At 44.5% G+C, this 21,256-nt stretch overlaps 1 protein-coding gene and 2 pseudogenes across 6 annotated transcripts in view; 1 reads left to right on the plus strand and 2 right to left on the minus strand.

The window, feature by feature from the left end:
- Positions 1–21,256, plus strand: part of LOC310772487 (partitioning defective 3 homolog) — a 660,426-nt gene that overhangs the window by 21,635 nt on the left and 617,535 nt on the right. The window lies entirely within an intron of this gene.
- LOC310791435 (RING finger and CHY zinc finger domain-containing protein 1 pseudogene) lies at positions 1,238–2,006 on the minus strand (annotated as a pseudogene). Its single transcript has one exon. The product of its transcript is annotated as an RING finger and CHY zinc finger domain-containing protein 1 pseudogene (transcript).
- On the minus strand, positions 2,106–8,293 carry LOC310791443 (RING finger and CHY zinc finger domain-containing protein 1 pseudogene; annotated as a pseudogene). The gene is made up of 2 exons: positions 7,511–8,293; positions 2,106–2,222 (listed from the first exon to the last, which is right to left on the minus strand). The product of its transcript is annotated as an RING finger and CHY zinc finger domain-containing protein 1 pseudogene (transcript).

Here is a 21,256-nt window from a genome sequence, read left to right on the forward strand (position 1 = left end):
TTTTTCTTTTCCTCCCTTCATCGTTTCTCTTCTCCTTTCTTCCTCATCCTCAATAATGCTATTATCACTTTGCCTTTTCTCATACTTTTTGCTTAGTGCTTCATATTTTTCCTCTTATCCTTATTTCCTCTTCATGCCTTCCCTGTCCTCCTCATCCCTTGTTCCTTGTTAAATATTCAAACTACTAGACCCTAAGCTAAATATGTGTGTGTGTGTGTGTGTGTGTGTGTGTGTGTGTGTGTGTGTGTGTGTGTGTGTGTGTGTGTGTGTGTGTGTGTGTGTTTGTGTGTGTGTGTGTGTGTGGGTGTGTGTGTGTATGGGTCTCAAATGCTTCGCGCTAGCAAAGTGGCTGTCGAGTGATGATTTCCGTTTGTGTTCCTCCACAACAGACAGTGTTGCACGGAGTGCAAAATAGTCTGCCTCCACTTTCATGCAAAACATTAGGTAATTGTTTTGCTGTTATTTTTGTTGGTAAATGTGAGGGGTTTGTCCTCCTCATCTCAATGCGATGACGTGTTACCTTACGTCCCATACTCTCGTCACTTCCTATTGTTGTCCCTCGTCCCGACAGCAACCAGGCAAGATGACAGCGCACACATATCTCAAACCCAGGTAAAGATGCGGCATTTTACTAACTTTTTGCGGCGAAATCGCGGGAATTTTGAAAAATTGCAAGCCCCCGCAAATATTGCGGAGTTTGGTTGAATTTGCATTAATTATTGCGATCGCAAAATCGAAATTTCCTGGAGGGACTGACTAGAGAGCACTGCACTGTAGTAGTCATGCATAACAAACAGACACAGCAGGCATCTCTACTTTGGCTACAAAATTTGGCAGTTGTAAAACAATTATATCAACGGGCAACAGATTGTCAAAACGAATTTTACCATTGATGAAAAACGGGACTTGGACATAACAAGCAAACTAGAAGCAAGATCTATCAACATCCCCCTAGCTATCAACAGCTCCGCTAGGCCAGGCTGCACCGTGTCATTTCCTTGGGCGGGTGGCCGAGCAGGCCTTCACTTACCGCGGCCGTCGTAACGTTACTCCCCGCCCAGACAGATAAAGCTCCAACAGGCAGCGATCTCTCGCAGGCAAGACTGACTGACAACAGCGTTAGCCAAATCTAATAAACGCCCCGGCGTTTAATCGAGACCAGCGTTTATTATGCTAAATCGGGTCAGACCCCCGGCGGTTAAAGGAGACCCGGAGGCAGATAGAGTGCCGGTGTTTATTAGAAGATATATGGTGTATACAATGCAACCAGAGTCCTCTGTGGCTGCAGGATGAGTCCGCCGACCTGGGCCGTGTTGTAGGAGCCGCAGCTGCTGCACTTCATCCCCAGCACGTGGAAAGGCACAGTGCAGTGGACCTGGCAGTCGTTACATATGATCTTTACAGCAGCATCCTGGTACTCAGTGGGCATCGGTGACTGGGCGATCTCTTTGTCTATCTGATTCCATGTTCCAGCAAGAGTGCTGACACAGAGGGCAGCGGTACACACCAGCTCTGACCATCTCATCAAAGCATGTCTTATGTAGGAGGTGGCCACATGGAAGAACATGAGCTCCTGTTCTGGAAGTGTGGATATCCTCAATACACACGGGGCAGTCCTGCCTTGAGACATTTTCAACACACTTGTGGTTGCCCCGCAGATCACTGTCTAAACACAGATTGCACTTTTCACAATGGAAATACTTCTCCCGTGGCCCAATCCTGCATATTCCACAAGGCTGACAGTGGTACTGCTTCTTGTCCTTGTCAAACAAGTGGCATATATCACAGTAATAGTCCCCAAACTGCACATGACACTGCTGGCAGGTCTGCTGTGGCTGTTGCAGGTTCTGACAGTCGGAGCACTGCACCTCCTCCACTTTGAAGCGGTCCATCTGATGGTTCTCCTCTGCATCATGGCACAGTCGACACACGTACAGTTTGCCACAACAAGGCGCTTTCAATAAACAGTTGCGCACATAATGTTCACATCCAGCAGGAGAAGCCATTTTCATTTCATATACTGTGACAGTAGTTTTGGTCCTACTTACAGCCTCTGCAGGGAAGGGGTTATGACATCACTGATGATGTCACAATGTCTGACATCATCAGTGCCAGTCATAATGCTGGAGTCTGAGGGTGGGGTTGTTGGTCGTGATCTTGAGTTCGAGGAACCAGATGATGGCTTCCACCCCTGGGCTGAAATCTCTATTAACAGAGGATCCCTTCACGAAGGTGAAGGCGCGTTGGGATGAGGAGCAACATGAGACGAGGCACAACAGCCAAGATTGAGGAGGTGTGAGAAACACCGGAAACTTGAAAGAAGAAGAAGAAGAACCAGGTCTAGAGTGAAACCATCCAACTGTGAGAGGCAGCAATGTGCCGCAAGGCATGCAGTCTGCCGGAAAGCCATTAGAAGAAGAAGAAGAAGTCATAATGCTGCATTCGTTTATGGTAGGAGCTTTGTCTTTGTCTTTGTCTTTGTCTTTGTCTTTATTTAAGATCCCCATTAGCTACAGCTGGCAAGTGACAAGTGGAAAACGCGTCATCTCCGACCTACGTGCGTTCAAGCCTCAGGCTTCCAGTCGCAAAACCATGGATGCTAATAGCCGTTTCACTAGCAAGGACCACACCACAACAATATATCGTTTAGAAGTTTAATGAAGATTGAGATGTGTATGTGATGAGGTGCACGTGAGGGTGCATGAAGGTGCATGTGAGAATGCATGAAGGTGTCATCCGTTGATGTCTGTCTGGGAGGAGACAGGCAGAAGGAGACTCAGCGTTGGGGTGCATGAAGGTGCATGTGAGAATGCATGAAGGTGTCATCCGTTGATGTCTGTCTGGGAGGAGACAGGCAGGAGGAGACTCAGCGTTGGGGTGCATGAAGGTGCATGTGAGAATGCATGAAGGTGTCATCCGTTGATGTCTGTCTGGGAGGAGACAGGCAGAAGGAGACTCAGCGTTGGGGTGCATGAAGGTGCATGTGAGAATGCATGAAGGTGTCATCCGTTGATGTCTGTCTGGGAGGAGACAGGCAGGAGGAGACTCAGCGTTGGGGGTTCCGTCTCAGCATGAGCTGCCCGAGCGGATTGCTTCTCAGGCGTGTTTACGTCCGAGCTGATTTCAGACCCCTCCAGACAGATCCTGGGAATGAGACATGACGGAGACATGCACCGAATTTGATGGGAAGGAATGAGGATGTTAGGAGGTGAGGGTTGGGATGAGGGTTGAGGGTAGGAATGAGGGATGAAGGGATGAGGGTTGCGGGTAGGGATGAAGGGAAGGGAGGGTGGGTTGAGAGAACTGAGATGATCTGAGACAAACAGGGCAGGACAGGTTCACCAGGTACATGTATATGTAACCTGCCAGGTAATTGAGGTGTGGTTAGAGGCGTGGTTAGAGAAGTGGTTGAGGCGTGGCCCAGCTCCTGAACCTAAGTTAACAGTCATTAACTATCATTAGCTGTCTAAGCTAACAGCGAATAACAACATTAACGTTTAGTTGTATGGGTTTAACCAACTATTGTATTGGAATGCTGATTGGTCTGAAAGCTTACTATTGTTGAAAAGAAAAGAAAAATGTGTAAAAATTGTGTTTTAAATTCTTACAATCGTGGGAGCCATGTTGAAATGACATCAAATGACACACTGGGAGCAAATGGGGGTTGAAAATCATACCCAAGTTTGCGAGTAGGAACTCCCAGTTAACATGGTGTTTTATTAGATTTTTGCTAGTAGCAACTGTCAATTTTCCACTTGCCAGTTATAAACGAATGCAGCATTAATCACTGATAAATCTTTAAGCATAGTGACATCACTGAAGACGTCCACTGAGTGTATGGCCACTTTCTTTCTTTCTTGAAAGAAATACATTTTCTTTTTTTTGTGGGGACATAGATATAGGGCCCTATCTTCCCACAGGCCTTTTACAATAAAAACACATTTATGCAATGACTTTACATAATGTAGGCTATATGTGCATCATCTGCAGCACTGGAGAAGAAAAGGTAGCGAGAGAAAACGATATCATTCTAATCTGGACAAACTTTCACCAATCTAATCTCACCATGACATAGGCCACATAGGGATAGGCTATATTTTTCTAGCCAATGCGTTTAGAACATTCTTTTCACTTTGATCTTGCTATAGTGTAGCGTATTTACATGCTTGCAGTATTTAAACTGCAGTTAGATAGGTTTGAGAAGCATAATAGTAGGGCTGGGCGATTAATCGAATTTTAATCATGATTACGATTTGGGGTGTCCACGATTATGAAAACAAGATAATCGACATAAAACGATTTTGCGGCTCTTGTCTCTCTCGTTCTGTCTTGTGTTGTAAATCAAGCGCACCCCTTCCTTTGCTCGGCCCCTCCCCCAAAGCACATCGTTTCGTTTCAGCTCGAGTTGTGAATGCCTGTCATGTGAAGAGCCACCCGGCACGTTTATCCTCCCCGCTTATTTCCGTGGTAGCACAAGAATAAGATGACAGAAGTCACAGAAACAGAGCCGCTGGTCGAGAAGAGAGGTAAAACAACGTATGTGGGGTGGAAACACTATGGTTTCGGCGAGTTTAAAAGTCCTCAAGAGCGATGCGAATATACAGCACGGAATTGCGATGCGAGTTTTGACCCACCTGTCAATCACAGCCACAGACTTGGAACAAACACAGTGTACAAGATATGCGTGGTCGTGGCTGCACCCCGCAACACGACCTCTCCCTCTTTGTTTAATCACTTGAAATCCACTCACAAAGTGGCCTATGACCAAGCAATAAACGCTAAACGAACAAAAAGACAAAGCCCCATTTAGTTACTCCTGCCACAGCAACACAGTCATCGATTCAGGACACAATAGCCTATTATGAACCTAAACGTAAGTCGCTTTGGATAAAAGCATCTGCCAAATGAGTAATTTAATGTAATTTAAACGAACGTTACTCAATAGCATTCTCATTTGGTTAGTTTTGATGAAATATGAACACTAATTTGCAGTCGGTAACATATGTCCCGACTGTTTTCATTCCACTTAATTAAACAACGGTAAATAAATACAGTTTTCACTGATTGATCATTTTCTGCGACACTATTTTGGCTAGTGTGAGGTTTAAGGACTACTAGTTCAGATGTTTACCAACATATTGAATGTAGATTAATATTATTTATTTATTTTCAATTATATCTAAAATCCAAAGACATCCAATGTTAAAAAGAAAAGCCAGTGTCAATGTTCAATAAATTCATGATGTTCTCAATGTCAATAAGTAATCGTGTTAAATAATCGTGATCTCAATATCAATCAAAATAACCGTGATTATGATTTTTGCCATAATCGAGCAGCCCTACATAATAGTATGGAATAATATATTGGAGACAGAGAGGGGGATGAAAGGGAGGGGGGGAGCTCAGAGTGCTTGGCTTTTCTGACCGGACTGGATCGCTCCGTGGAATTGGAGCTTAAAACGGAAGCTTGTGATTCGTTTACTGCACTTCTCCAATCAGCAGATTGTGCATAATTTTACGCTTAAAAGGCGTGGTTATAATGCTTAAGGCCGCCTGTAGCGCCGACACCAAAATATCGAGTGGGCCGGTCCACGCCCTCTAATCTGCGCTGCGCTGGGCGCAGTCTATAGGCCGATGCAACGATAGAGACCATTATGTCTATGACATCATCAGTGTCTGTCATTTTGTCAATGATGTTGGATCAGGGATTTAAGAGACTAGAATTATCAGGACCATCCAGACCTTCGCGTGCTCAATTCTAGAACAAACTGCCCTTTGCAGGGAGGGCGGTGATGTTGGGATTTGTGAAAAACAGGAATATATGATCATACTGAAGCAAATACTGTACCAGCTATACATAGTGTCAATAAAAGATGGCTGCACGTTTTGGGAGTGTGACCACTCATGCCAACTAATGTGCTTAGCACCCCGCACGCTTCACGCGCTCAACCAGAACCATGGGCGAATTCTTCTTTTGTGGTGTTTTATGGCAATTGGAATCCTTTATGTTGCATTACCGCCTCCTTCTGGATTTATCCATCCAGTTTCCCTACTCTCCCACTCCTCCCAACTTCCACGCACGCCTTTGCGCTCCTTTCTTCTTCTGTGGTGTTTTATGGCAGTTGGCATCCTTTATGCAGTTGGCATCCTTTATGTTGCATTACCGCCTCCTTCTGGATTTATCCATCCAGTTTCCCTACTCTCCCACTCCTCCCAACTTCCACGCACGCCTTTGCGCTCCTTTCTTCTTCTGTGGTGTTTTATGGCAGTTGGCATCCTTTATGCAGTTGGCATCCTTTATGTTGCATTAGCACCTCCTTCTGGATTCATCCTTTCCCTACATTGTGTCCTTGTGGTCCTTTTTTTCTTCCAATTTATAACCTCAGCAGGGAAGGATTTATGACATCACTGATGACATCACAATTCATTCTCTGACATCACTGATAGTGTCACAATTCAGTCTATGACATTAGTGATGATGTCACAATGTCTATAACATCATTAGTGGGAATGACATCATTTATCTATGACATCACTGATGATATCACAAGTCAGTCTATGACATCACTGATGTAACAAACTACTATAAAATTAGTGATGATGTCACAATGTCATCATTAGTGGGTATGTTATGATGAGTCTGGTTGGGTATGACTTCACTTGACGATTGTGGGACATCATGACATCATCAGTGGGTAGATTATCAGTCAATGGCATTTGCATGTTCAGTTGATGGATTGCTCATCATCAGTGGATATGACATGATCAATCGGTGGCATTTGCATGCTCAGTTGATGGATTGTGTTCGTGTGGGTCACCGCTGCTGAGCCGCAGCATAACATGTCTGCTATGACATAGTCAGCACTGGCCACCAGGGTGGGCATGCTCTGGCCACCACTAGACGATTGTGGGGCATGACAACATCAGTGGGTATGACATCTTCAGTCACCACCGGGTGGTGTTTGCATGCTCAATTAAAGGATTGCAGCCGGGGCATGATATCATCAGTAGGTATGACATCATCGGGTGTTTTGGGAGTTGGGAGTAGGAGGTGCTCTTCCCTCTGGTCTCATCATGAATAAATCTCCTCAATGCCCCAGGGCAGAGACAGGGCCTCTGTCCTGTGAGTGAGCACCGTCCTTCAGATGAGACGTTAAACGAAGGTCCTGACTCTCTGTGGTCATTAAAGTTCCCATCGGCACTCTTCTCAAGAGTAGGGGTGTAACCCTGCCCTGCCTCTACATTCCTACCTTCCTTCAATCATGGCCACCTAATCATCACTCCTTACTTAATTGCCACATTAAGTTGAGTGTTCTGGCTCACACTGGCTGCCGTGCATCACCCAGGTGGGTGCTCCTCCACATCGGTGGTGGATGAGTTGAGTTCCTCCCCGATATGTGAAGCGCTTTTGAGTATCTAGAAAGGTGCAATATAAATGCAATCAATTGTGATTTATTATTATAAATCTTGAGGCTATGGTGAAAGAGGGTGTAATGAAGAGTATCCAGACTGTCTCTGCCTCGGGCTGGGTGTCTGCCTCCGCCTGCTGTCTCTGTGGCTGCAGGATGAGTCCGCCGACCTGGGCCGTGTTGTAGGAGCTGCAGCTGCTGCACTTCATCCCCAGCACGTGGAAAGGCACAGTGCAGTGGACCTGGCAGTCGTTACATATGATCTTCACAGCAGCATCCTGGTACTCAGTGGGCATCGGTGACTGGGCGATCTCTTTGTCCATCTGATCCCAGTGGGCCTCCATGTTCCAGCAAGAGTGCTGACACAGAGGGCAGCGGTACACACCAGCTCTGACCATCTCATCAAAGCATGTCTTATGTAGGAGGTGGCCACATGGAAGAACATGAGCTCCTGTTCTGGAAGTGTGGATATCCTCAATACACACTGGGCAGTCCTGCCTTGAGACATTTTCAACACACTTGTGGTTGCCCCGCAGATCACTGTCTAAACACAGATTGCACTTTTCACAATGGAAATACTTCTCCCGTGGCCCAATCCTGCATATTCCACAAGGCTGACAGTGGTACTGCTTCTTGTCCTTGTCAAACAAGTGGCATATATCACAGTAATAGTCCCCAAACTGCACATGACACTGCTGGCAGGTCTGCTGTGGCTGTTGCAGGTTCTGACAGTCGGAGCACTGCACCTGTTCCACTTTGAAGCGGTCCATCTGATGGTTCTCCTCTGCATCATGGCACAGTCGACACACGTACAGTTTGCCACAACAAGGCGCTTTCAATAAACAGTTGCGCACATAATGTTCACATCCAGCAGGAAAAGCCATGTTTCCTTGATATGTGGTTTCAGTCGTACTGATAGCTTCTGCGGGCAAGGAGTTATGACATCACTGATGCCTGACATCATCACTGTCTGTCATAAAACACAATATGGATAGTGACATCACTGATGACATCTTCGGATGACATTGCCCACTGAGTGAAATCACTGATGACATCACTCACTTATAGCATAACTCACCGACGTCATTATGAGCAATTCTGGCGAACTCTACCAGTCCTACTTATCCACCTTTTTTGAATGCCCCGCTGTAACATAATTATGGGTGCAAGGTCCCGTCTAGAACGTGACGGTTGCAGCTGGCGCATGTCCTCGTTAAACCTCCGATGCTGTCACAAAAAAGAACACTCGTTTGACGACTTATTTGAGGGAATGTAATAATTTTATCTATCACATCCGCTATTTCTGTTGCTCTTTGAAAAACTCGGGATATTTATCGACGAGGTTTTTGCCAAGATGGACGCGCTACGGGCTATTCAGTATGTTGTGTCTGTCTGTGTCAGCAACATAACATGGGGGGGGGGGCTGGGAGGATTACACCAGAAGAAGCACCCATATTTCATGTAAGGCATCATGGGGTGGATAGCCTCTGCCAGAGCAATTTAGAGAGAGAGTGGCGTCAGCGGAGGACCAAAATGCATGACTCATTAGCCAATGAACAGCCAGGAAGGGGTCTCACGCTACTTTTGAATGCTAAAATAAAGCTGATAATGTACCATTTGATTAAAAAAAAAATCTGTGATATATGACATCACTATCGTGATCTCACCACTAGGCCAAGCCGTCTACAGCCGTCACAGTTGAATGACATCATCAGTAACCGGCCACTTTCTTTCTTTCTTTCTTTCTTTCTTTCTTTCTTTCTTTCTTTCTTTCTTTCTTTCTTTCTTTCTTTCTTTCTTTCTTTCCAGCCATGAAGAGCCATCAAATTGAAAATGACATGCTCAGTGCTATGGGAGAAAAGGGAATACTTGATGTGGAAGGGCTTAGGATAGTGTTGGTGGGAACGTGGGATATTTCAGTGCAGTCCTCTTTGACTACGTGATTTTGTGTCAACCCGAGTGGTTTGGACAGGCTGATAGGAATGAGTTTGCCATGATGCTGAAGTGGATTCCTGTCTCTGTGAGACTAACAAACACGAGACAAAAGTTCTTGGCAGGTCCTGTGCTCCAGTGCTTAAAGTCTTTCTGAAATTTCTGGCAAGGGTGAAATTGAAATGCACTCACCGTTTTCAAGGATTTGTGGCAGCGCGCTGCTCATTATTGACACATATCTCCTAGCTTTAGTTTGCAGATGCCGCCACCCGTCTTATCTGGTATGATGGTAACGCAGTGCATTGCTATTTGACCGTGGCTGTAGCCTTGTTGCAGATGGCCTTTGGAGTCACTCAACTATTTCTACATTGCTCTTCAAGAAGGACAATGATGTGATTGCAGCCCAAAGCGAAGTTGTTCTGGAGGATCATGACTCATTAGGATTGAAGCAGATGAGTCAGTCTTTTTGCGAGACATCTTGACTGAGATAGATGCCTTTGATTTGAATCGACACGGGCCCAGAGGAAGTATAGGGTAATGGATGGTTTGTTGTTTGTCCCATGGACACCTAAGAATAGCCACATCAAACAAGAAATGACGTCCTGTCATTGCCTTGGCCTGGGAATGCTTCCGACAGACAGGCTAATGGGACACGTTAATGATAATGTTGATATCATATGTTTGAGTGATGTTGTGGCCTGTCGGTTGTATGTACATCTGTGCTTTAAAGAGGAAATCTAACAATGCAAAACCTCTTCACGCTTCAGATCTATGTGTCTCCTTTCCCTTTGGGCAGATTTGCTGCAGTAACAGTCACAATTATCTGCTGACTGGTAGGTTTTAATCAAAAAGATTAAAACGTCAAGGAACATCAAAGGTGTCGGCATTCAATCTTACTGGCAAGACAGGGGTGTTGTTAACCACTGCACCATGTCTGAGCACAGAGCCTATGTCATCTGATTGATTTGTTTACTTTCTGCTTTTTATTACAGAATGTTTAATTTGACCGCAGCACTACGCCATTTTGTTTGCATGCTGGAAAAGAAGCAACCAACTTAGTCTTAAATGTTCTCTTCAAATAATATAGATGAATGTGTTGAGAAACTTCTGACTATCTGGTGCTCCTTGGTAGCAGGGCTCATACCGCATGCCTGATGGGATCATGGTAACGCTAGAATATATCCTCATCCATTTTTCATTTTCAATTTTAGTGTGACGCTGCAAATTATTTCTACGTTCAGCTCATCTGAGTCTGAGGACAAACATGTGAGATGTGGGAGACATTCACAGACAAATAGATGAAGTGGTGGATTTATCTGCGTAAAGTAATTTCCTGCGTAGACATTTTTTCTGGTTGCGGAACATGATGATGATGAGTTGCTCTTGAAATGGGGTCATTGGGTAGTCTAGAGGAGTTTCATCAGGAAGTGTGGCTGAGACATGGGAGCTGCTTGGGTCGGTTTGGTCACAGTGTTCGTGTTTGTGCGCACCTTTCTGTTTGGTCACTATTGTTAAAAATCTAATTTTCTCCAATAATGGGTGTTTTAAAGTAACTTGCATACTGCAGATATAAAATGTCCATTACCCTTGGACCAAGTTGCCCCGTTGAAATGCATTGCAGTATGAGAAGTCTGGAATGTACTGTATGGGTGCCATGGGAAAATCAACCAGCTTATCCAATATCTGAAAACCGGCTACTTGTTTGGACAGGAGGTTTCTCCTCCATCTTCTATCACATCTTCTTCAACATCAGTGTTGGGGTAACTCATTACAAAAGTAATATATTACATGTAATATATTAAAAGTAGTGTAATAAGCAACGAGTTACTCTACACAGACAGTAATATTGTAAAGTAACTTATTACTTTCAAATGAAAGTAACTAGTAATATGTAGTATATTACATTTTGAAAGTAACTTGCCCAACACTGTTCAACCTACTCTACTATCATTTCGGAACAATTGAGGTGTTTTGAAGCTGCGACGGGGGAATCATGGTGGGGTTATCTAATTGCTGTGGTGAGAGCTGCAGTACATTGATAACAGATGGTTTCTGGTCTATTTTGCGAGCCTGGGAGGAGGATGAGGCTTCCTGAGCTGAGATGCCACTGACAGGGCTAACCACCTCACACCCTGTGATTACGCATCAGTAATGCCTGGGGGAAGGAGAAAGCCTGCAAAAAGCTAAGGCTCTCTGCAAACTAACCCTCACATCGAAGTCTAGTTTTACAATTACCGGGGCAAAGAATGCTGTTCTATCTGAGTTCCTATTGACGCACATGTTTTATGGAAGGAGATGCCCTTGAATGTCCTGTTATGCACGACTCTCTGGGCATGTTTTTTTTTTTTTTTTTTTTTGTCTTTCAAAATGTCTTTTACAATCTTACTTTGCCTCCAACTCCTTCTGAGGACACATGAAGATTAAGTGCGTTCATTTCTGTCAAAGAAATATTCTAAATGCTCCAAAGAGTTTCCGTAAGGCTATAGGCTTCTCTGATGGCCAAGGCTTCATGAAAGTCACGGCACACGTCACGTCATTTGAGAAAATCCCCTATGGAGGTTTCATTTGGCTTCGTTTTACTTCCCTGCCATTGAGGGAATTGTCTGGATCCAGCAGCCATGTTGCTTTCCTTTCCAAGAGGGAAACCTAGGCTGACTCTCAGCGGGTGTTCGGTGTCTTAGCTCATGTTACACCACGGCGTCTAGTGACTGATGTACCTCCTGCAGAACAAGAGCTCCGAGGTTTGTGTGCATGTCTGTGCTTGTGCGCTGTTCAATTTAGATGCTCCCACCAAGCACGGCTATGTAAACATCCCCCCTATCTTTGTGGTCCACCTGTCAGACATTGCAACTGTCCTATTGGTTATTTTGTTTGTTTTGACTTTGCCATGTGATAGTGCTGTCCTGAGGCCTGTACTACAAAGCCAGTTTAGTGGTTTAGCGAGGTAACTTCAGGTTTAAACCTGGTTTGGCCGTACTACAAAGCAAGTTAACTTCTTACCGACATATATTTCCATAGCAACTTATGCTTCACACTTAACCTGGTCCGTAGCAGGTTAAGTTGCAAGGATAAGATTAGACCTTAGATACACCGCCCACGAACCAATCGAATCAGCAGTTTGGAAAAATGGCCAACCCCTTTCTGGACTAGTTTCCCATCAAGGAAGGAGCACGAATTGTAATGTTGAATTAATCAAGGACTAAAGCCTTGCACTTGTTGCAGGCTACATTTTAATTAAGCCCTACTTACCACTTTGGAATATGTTTTTATATATTCATTTTTGTGCTCTCAAGTAGCCTAGATACGTTGTTTGACCCCGCCGATCGATTGCAGCTGAATAGTGAGTGGAGACATATCACTAAACTGGCATAAAAAGGTTACATAAACGTCTCCAAAGCGCACGGTGCCGTGTGCGCAACGGAGCTGAGACTGACGTTGGGTTGGAATTAAAATGGTCATAGCCTACATGCTAGAATAGCCTACTACATCTAAGCAATTTAATATGGGATCACCTGCACACAGGCGATCCCATATTAAGATGATTCATATCTAGGGTACTCCTGCATTTTGCAGTTGCAACTGTGTTGCTTTTGGCCTGTATGATGTGATTGAACTTCATATTTCCAGCATCATTATATGAAATATGGAGATATGCGACTCTGCTGACGATAGCCTATAGCCTATGTGACCACGAAATAGGCTATTTTTTATAAATGAAATCTATGCCCGCACGTACCGTGTCAATTCAGTTCAGAAGCATTTATTTTATTTTATTATCATTCTTTTTTTTATTGATTAGCCTATAGGAATTATTCAGTCAGTGCGACTAAACACTCATGAGATCATTATTATTCATTGAGCCTAAATTGTCTATACATACCGATTTTGGACTGAGATAGATTACACATTGCTTCCACAAAAGACTGTAGATAGAGAGCTGTAGATAGCCTACGAAACCGCTCTTCAAAGAAATTACTGGTGTGGATAAAAGTGGTCTTTAGACAGTCATTCGGGAACAGACTAATAATATCCAACGCAGATTTTTTTTTGCGGATTCATTCAATGAGGAAATAGGCATGTCTGGCGCTTTGGTGGCGAAATCAAGCAAGCTGAATAACTTATGCATTTAGACAATCTGCAAATTTTTGCCAGCCCTCCTTTCGCCGCTTATTATGTGCAACAGTGTTGCCCTTTGTTTTTATTAGATGTTTAAAAACCTCATATTTCGTTAATATGAGCGTTTGCTCCTCAAGCGAGAAATATGCGGCTCTGCTGCTGCTGCTGCTGCTGCTGCCAGTCAGACGCAGCCGATGACGTGTTTGGCGTCTCCATGTTGTGATTGGTCAGACGTCGGAGAGAACGCCCTTTTTATGTGCACGAGCTGATGTGCACGAGCATTTTCATGTGCACGAGCCTAGAGCTCGATTAGAAAAACCTGGTTCCACTAAACGAGTGGCAAACGAGCTTCGTAGTACAAGTTAACTACAATCGAGCTGATCTGGTTTAGACAAACCAGATCAAGGGACAGATCCTGGATCTTCTAATACAACATTCGTAGTACAGGCCTCTGGTTTATGTGCAAACTCGCATGTATTTCTGTGTGTGCCGTCAGGTCTGGGTGAATGACCTGGTAGAGCCGGTTTCATGCTGTATAAGCTTCAACCCCTGTCTGTGTCAACCAAATGGATTTCCCAACAACCCTCCTCTTTACAAATGACAGAATGCCCGGAAGCACTTCAAGTTTCATCACCTTTTTTCAGTCTGTTGCCTGCAGTTGTCCAAAGAATAACTCCAAACGTCTCCTTCAAGTCCCTGTTGATCCACGGCCCTAAGTTCCTATAGGCTTAGGAAGTATTTTTGCTTTTGCTGTAATGGATATTCATGATTTGCCAAGTCAAGCAATGTACACTCACTTCACTGAGCACTTTATTAGGAACAGCTGTCCTGTACACCTTCATGTTCATGTCATTACCCAATCAGACAATGTGGCAGTAGTGGAATGCATAAGATCATGCAGATAAAGGTCAGCAGCTTCAGCTCATGTTCACATCAAACATCAGAATTGGGGGAAAATGTGCTCTCAGTGACGTTGACTGTGTCATGGCTGTTGGTGCCAGCTGGCCTGGTCTGACTGAGTATTTCTGAAACTGCTGATCTCCTGGGATTTTCACACACAACAGTCAATAGTTTAAACAAATTTGAATAATAACAACAGTCAATAGTTAGTTTACACAGAATGCCAGAAAGGCCTTGTTGATGAGAGAGGTCAGAAGAGAATGGACAGAAAGGCTTCAATAACCCAGATAACCTCTTTACAACATCTTGTGAGCAGAAAAGCATCTCAGAGTCAGAATGCACAGTCAGGAACCTTGAGGCGGACAGCCGGTTTGAGCTCAAAGTGAATACCTACCCAGTATTAGTAAGGTGTTCCTAATAATTTGCTCAGTCAGTGTATTTTACCATGCTAAGGAATGTATCAGCTTTCAGTACATATTGATCTTTACCGTAGTCAAATTGGCTGACAACCCCCCTTTGGAGCTGTGTCTGTTACCTGAGCATTCTTTGTCTGTCGAAAAGCATTGACCCTGACGTGATTTGAACACGCAACCTTCTGATCTGGAGTCAGACGCGCTACCGTTGCGCCACAAGGTCTTACTATGTGCAGGTGTTCTCGCTCTCAGTCAGAACAACAGTGAGCAGGCACATTCTCAAACATGTGGCTTGGGTTTGTGTCTGCCTGGCTGTGTGCACGCCATTACAGAGCTAAACACACGTCCAGTGGCGTGCCGTCCATTAGGCGAACTAGGCAAATGCTAAGGGCGCTTGAGCCGTTAGGGGCGCCAGAGAGGATCTTTTTTTTTTTTTTTTTTTTTTTTTACAAATACTTTTTCATGATAATAGGCCTACTATTATTTTACAATAGTAGACAAAAATAAGAAGAACAACGTCTTAAGTCTTTAAATAATAATGAAATAATTTTTCTAATTCTGGCTTTCTGCATGGCTGCCCGGGCTGCAGCACTTTCACCATGGTCCCTAATCCATACCACCCCACCCACTGCGCGGCCGCGCCCCCTTCTACCTGCTCGGAGCTTTTTCCCAGAGAGGGGGAAGGGAGCTGGAAGGTGGGTGCTGAGGTGTTTTGGCTGTCTTGTGTTTATACCACCAACAAGATGCATTAAAAAACAGTTTGTGCTTCCCAGCTCTAATCTTATTTCATACGCTCTCTCTTCAAAAGTGTTTGATTTTCATCATAATCTGGTTTTCCATAATAATAATAATAATAATAATAAGTTCAGTGTTTATGCCTGTGTTTCTGTCTGTTGTAGTGTAAAACGACTAAAGGGAGAGCAGGTGCTTACATGAAAGTGAGTGAGAAAAGGAGAAGATACTGAATAATGACATCACAACAGTATAATCCTAATGTTAATTTAAAAATATCTATTATATATATTAATATATATTATATATTATATATTCTAAATATGGATGAAAGTCCAAAAAACGTAAAATTTTCTTCGCCGCTGCCCTCGCGGGCAGCACCGAGAGACCCTTCCTTACAGCACCCCCTACCTAAAAGTACTTCCAGTGCCACTGGGGAAGGGCGATTCTGAGCCTGCACTGCAGTGCTGGATTAGCTGCAATATCATTTTTATTATATTTTCTTTGGGGGAGGGGGGGGGGGGGCACCAGCAAAAATCTTGCCTAGGGCACCAACTTGGTCAGGCACGCCACTGCACACGTCAGCCTGCTTTCCTATGGCCTGGAACTCCATCCACTTCAAAATGCCTGGAATTGACTCAGCGCAGCGCTGCCTGTAGTGGGCACCTCTTCATCTTCTCAAGCGGCTTGCATGGCGCTCTGCACCCCCCCCCCCCCACCCCAACCCCAACCCCAACCCCACTTATCCCCTCTAGTACTCCCCCCCCCCCCCCTTCCCCGCCCCAACCTGAGCTACGACTACTGTGTGGGACCCTGTATTCTCTTTTGGCTCTCCTCTGACGTCCAAGCCATTCAACTCTGGTGGTCCTAAACGGAGATTGATGGGCCTCCCCTCCATCACCCAGTGACTTTAATGGCAGCAGCCAGTGAAAGCAGTGAGCGGTGGGGGTGGGGCGAGGGGTGGGACTAGCCATTGTATAGGCAGTCTAAAGATACTATAGCGCTTACATCATCTTCTGCATCTCAGATTGGACCACATACAGTATAGCTGGCTGGCTCACTTGTTGCTTTGTTCACTGCTGTTGCAATGTTGCAGGGAAGGATGGAAACGTCTTTCATGTTTTTATTTTGGGCCTCTCGTCATGGCAGCACATCCTCAGGGAACGGAGATGGAAGCGACGTAATCAGCTTTGAGATGGACAGAATAACATCGAGTTGAAATTTGCGACACCTCTGTCACCTCACCACGCCATAAAAAAACACCACACACTTCACGGTAACTTATGGTGACTTCTAAGGTCGTCACACTTTTATGTCAGATGTAATGTGGCATGCTGCTTTTATGCACTGAATGAGATGTATCGCGTTGCAGCCTTGTTTCACGCATCAGCAAGACTTTCTATTACCTATATTGGATGTGTGTGTGTGTGTGTGTGTGTGCGTGTGCATGTGTGTGAAAATGTCTATTCAAACCATCTCTTCCCAGCTCCCTCATCATCCCTCTGCTCTACTCCTCCACTGTTCCAAGTCTCTTCCGTCTTGCTGCTCAGGGTAAAACGCTCCAGCTGTTGAGGAGGCTATTCTTACACTTTCTTGGCTCTTCTCCAAATGGGCTGCTTTCATTTGCCCCCATATAGTATAAATGGAACATATGAATAGCTGGTGGGTTGGAAATAAATCGCTGAGTGCGGACAGTATCCTGGCAAGATCCTTTTAAGGTATTCACACGCAAACATTCACACCCTTTATTATCTGATTTGTATACTTCAAGTTTGATCTTGAAAACCCATTAGAGATAAACCAATTTGAGGGATGTTAAGATTAAGACATAAAAGCACAGAGCCTGGTTGGTCATGTCGAGACGCGAGGATAAAGTGGAGCAATAGGTTCCGAATCCTAAGTTATGATTGTATGATCAGTGGTGGAAATGGCCAGGATTTGATCTGGGAACCCTACTTACGCAGGGTGGGGGGGTCCCCACCCTGCTATGTTATTTCTGTATGCTTGAATGTTTTTTCTTATTGATTTGACTCATTACCATTACAGCTACAGTTGTAATGGTGTTGCCTGACTACAGCCAGCCGGGCATGGTGCCTTCAGGTGCGGTCAGATTTATGAAAACACTTTAGAGAAACAGTGCTAAACATCTATATATATATTTTTTTTTTTAGAAAAAAAAACTTGGACCCTGAGGAAGAGGTGAAGAGCGTTCCCACAACGTTCCCACACAATGATCGCTCTGGGAACCCCGTTCCCAACCGTTTAACCCCATTTCCACCACTGTGTATGATGAGTCCTTTAGTGCCTTTTCCTCAGAGAGAGTGGGGCAAAGCACTGTAGGAGTAGCTTAATCGTTGCACCCCAGTGACATGGCACACTCAATATTGTCCACTGGCTCACTTCATAAGCTTTATACTTTCCATCTGGTGCTCCTAGTGAGCGCTGATCAAACACATGCAAACAGCCTATTTCTGTCCTTTACCAGAGTTCAGATTTCACATGCAAACCCCTTTTTTGTGGACTTCTTGAATGGGCGGCGAAAACGGTTTCTCTCTCACACAGGCACTTTATTAGCTGTGGGCGGGGCCCCCGCAAATAAAACATAATGTTATTATGTTTGGAATACTCTCAGTTGCCATTAGAGAATAAACACCAGAAGATGGGGGAAATACAAAGGAGAAAGACAAGAAACACACACCCTGTTTTCAAGGACTTTGCTTTTTGACACTTTGCAAAGTTTTGGAAGGAGGGGAACTTTTTCTTACCCAGATGGATGGTGGATGGTGGCTGGAGTTATTATAGGATGCTCCCAAACCTCGAGTGTTCCCGGGATGCCTCAAACAGACACACAGACAGAGGCTGGGAGACAGACAGCGTTTTGAAAGGTTTCTATTAAGCAGGCCGAAAGGAGGGACTCTTCCCATGGTGCTGACAGCTGATGTGTTACACTTCACTGTCTGCTGACAGCTGATGTGTTACACTTCACTGTCTCCTGCAGAAGCTGATGTGTTACACTTCACTGTCTGCTGACAGCTGATGTGTTACACTTCACTGTCTGCTGACAGCTGATGTGTTACACTTCACTGTCTGCTGACAGCTGATGTGTTACACTTCACTGTCTGCTGACAGCTGATGTGTTACACTTCACTGTCTGCTGACAGCTGATGTGTTACACTTCACTGTCTGCTGACAGCTGATGTGTTACACTTCACTGTCTGCTGACAGAAGCTGATGTGTTACACTTCACTGTCTCCTGACAGCTGATGTGTTACACTTCACTGTCTGCTGACAGCTGATGTGTTACACTTCACTGTCTGCTGACAGCTGATGTGTTACACTTCACTGTCTGCTGACAGAAGCTGATGTGTTACACTTCACTGTCTCCTGACAGCTGATGTGTTACACTTCACTGTCTGCTGACAGCTGATGTGTTACACTTCACTGTCTCCTGACAGCTGATGTGTTACACTTCACTGTCTGCTGACAGCTGTTGTGTTACACTTCACTGTCTGCTGACAGCTGATGTGTTACACTTCACTGTCTGCTGACAGCTGATGTGTTACACTTCACTGTCTCCTGACAGCTGATGTGTTACACTTCACTGTCTCCTGACAGCTGATGTGTTACACTTCACTGTCTGCTGACAGCTGATGTGTTACACTTCACTGTCTGCTGACAGCTGATGTGTTACACTTCACTGTCTCCTGCAGAAGCTGATGTGTTACACTTCACTGTCTCCTGACAGCTGATGTGTTACACTTCACTGTCTCCTGCAGAAGCTGATGTGTTACACTTCACTGTCTCCTGCAGAGCTTTGGATGACAAAGCTGTTTCTAACCCTCATTGGCATAGACGCATATGGACGCACAGCTGCATGCACATGTACAAAGAGCACAAACACATACTATACAACATGCACACGCACAAAGAGCACAAACACATACTATACAACATGCACATGCACAAAGTGCACAAACACATACTATACTATACAACATGCACACGCACAAAGAGCACAAACACATACTATACAACATGCACATGCACAAAGAGCACAAACACATACTATACAACATGCACACGCACAAAGAGCACAAACACATACTATACAACATGCACACGCACAAAGAGCACAAACACATACTATACAACATGCACACGCACAAAGAGCACAAACACATACTATACAACATGCACATGCACAAAGAGCACAAACACATACTATACAACATGCACACGCACAAAGAGCACAAACACATACTATACAACATGCACACGCACAAAGAGCACAAACACATACTATACAACATGCACATGCACAAAGAGCACAAACACATACTATACAACATGCACATGCACAAAGAGCACAAACACATACTATACAACATGCACACGCACAAAGAGCACAAACACATACTATACAACATGCACACGCACAAAGAGCACAAACACATACTATACAACATGCACACGCACAAAGAGCACAAACACATACTATACAACATGCACACGCACAAAGAGCACAAACACATACTATACAACATGCACACGCACAAAGAGCACAAACACATACTATACAACATGCACACGCACAAAGAGCACAAACACATACTATACAACATGCACACGCACAAAGAGCACAAACACATACTATACAACATGCACACGCACAAAGAACACAAACACATACTATATAACATGCACATGCACAAAGAGCACAAACACATACTATACAACATGCACACGCACAAAGAGCACAAACACATACTATACAACATGCACATGCACAAAGAGCACAAACACATACTATACAACATGCACATGCACACGCACAAAGAGCACAAACACATACTATACAACATGCACATGCACAAAGAGCACAAACACATACTATACAACATGCACACGCACAAAGAGCACAAACACATACTATACAACATGCACATGCACAAAGTGCACAAACACATACTATACAACATGCACACGCACAAAGAGCACAAACACATACTATACAACATGCACACGCACAAAGAGCACAAACACATACTATACAACATGCACACGCACAAAGAGCACAAACACATACTATACAACATGCACACGCACAAAGTGCACAAACACATACTATACAACATGCACATGCACAAAGAGCACAAACACATACTATACAACATGCACATGCACAAAGAGCACAAACACATACTATACAACATGCACACGCACAAAGAGCACAAACACATACTATACAACATGCACATGCACAAAGAGCACAAACACATACTATACAACATGCACACGCACAAAGAGCACAAACACATACTATACAACATGCACACGCACAAAGAGCACAAACACATACTATATAACATGCACACGCACAAAGAGCACAAACACATACTATACAACATGCACATGCACAAAGAGCACAAACACATACTATACAACATGCACACGCACAAAGAGCACAAACACATACTATACAACATGCACACGCACAAAGAGCACAAACACATACTATACAACATGCACACGCACAAAGAGCACAAACACATACTATACAAGTGGAATCTTGAGACTAGTGTTGGAGTGTCTTGGTCTCGTCTCGGACTCGCCCTCCCTCGGTCTTGGTTTCGACTCGGTCTCGGACAAGCCGGACTCGCAATTTTATTTTAAGACCAGTCGAGACGACACTAACCCACAAGTCTAATGTTAGCACGATCATGCTTGTGCCTAATAACACCCCCCCCCCCCCCC

The sequence above is a fragment of the Poromitra crassiceps genome, assembly GCF_964638095.1.
Source record: "Poromitra crassiceps genome assembly, chromosome: 2".
Taxonomy (NCBI): Eukaryota; Metazoa; Chordata; class Actinopteri; order Beryciformes; family Melamphaidae; genus Poromitra; species Poromitra crassiceps.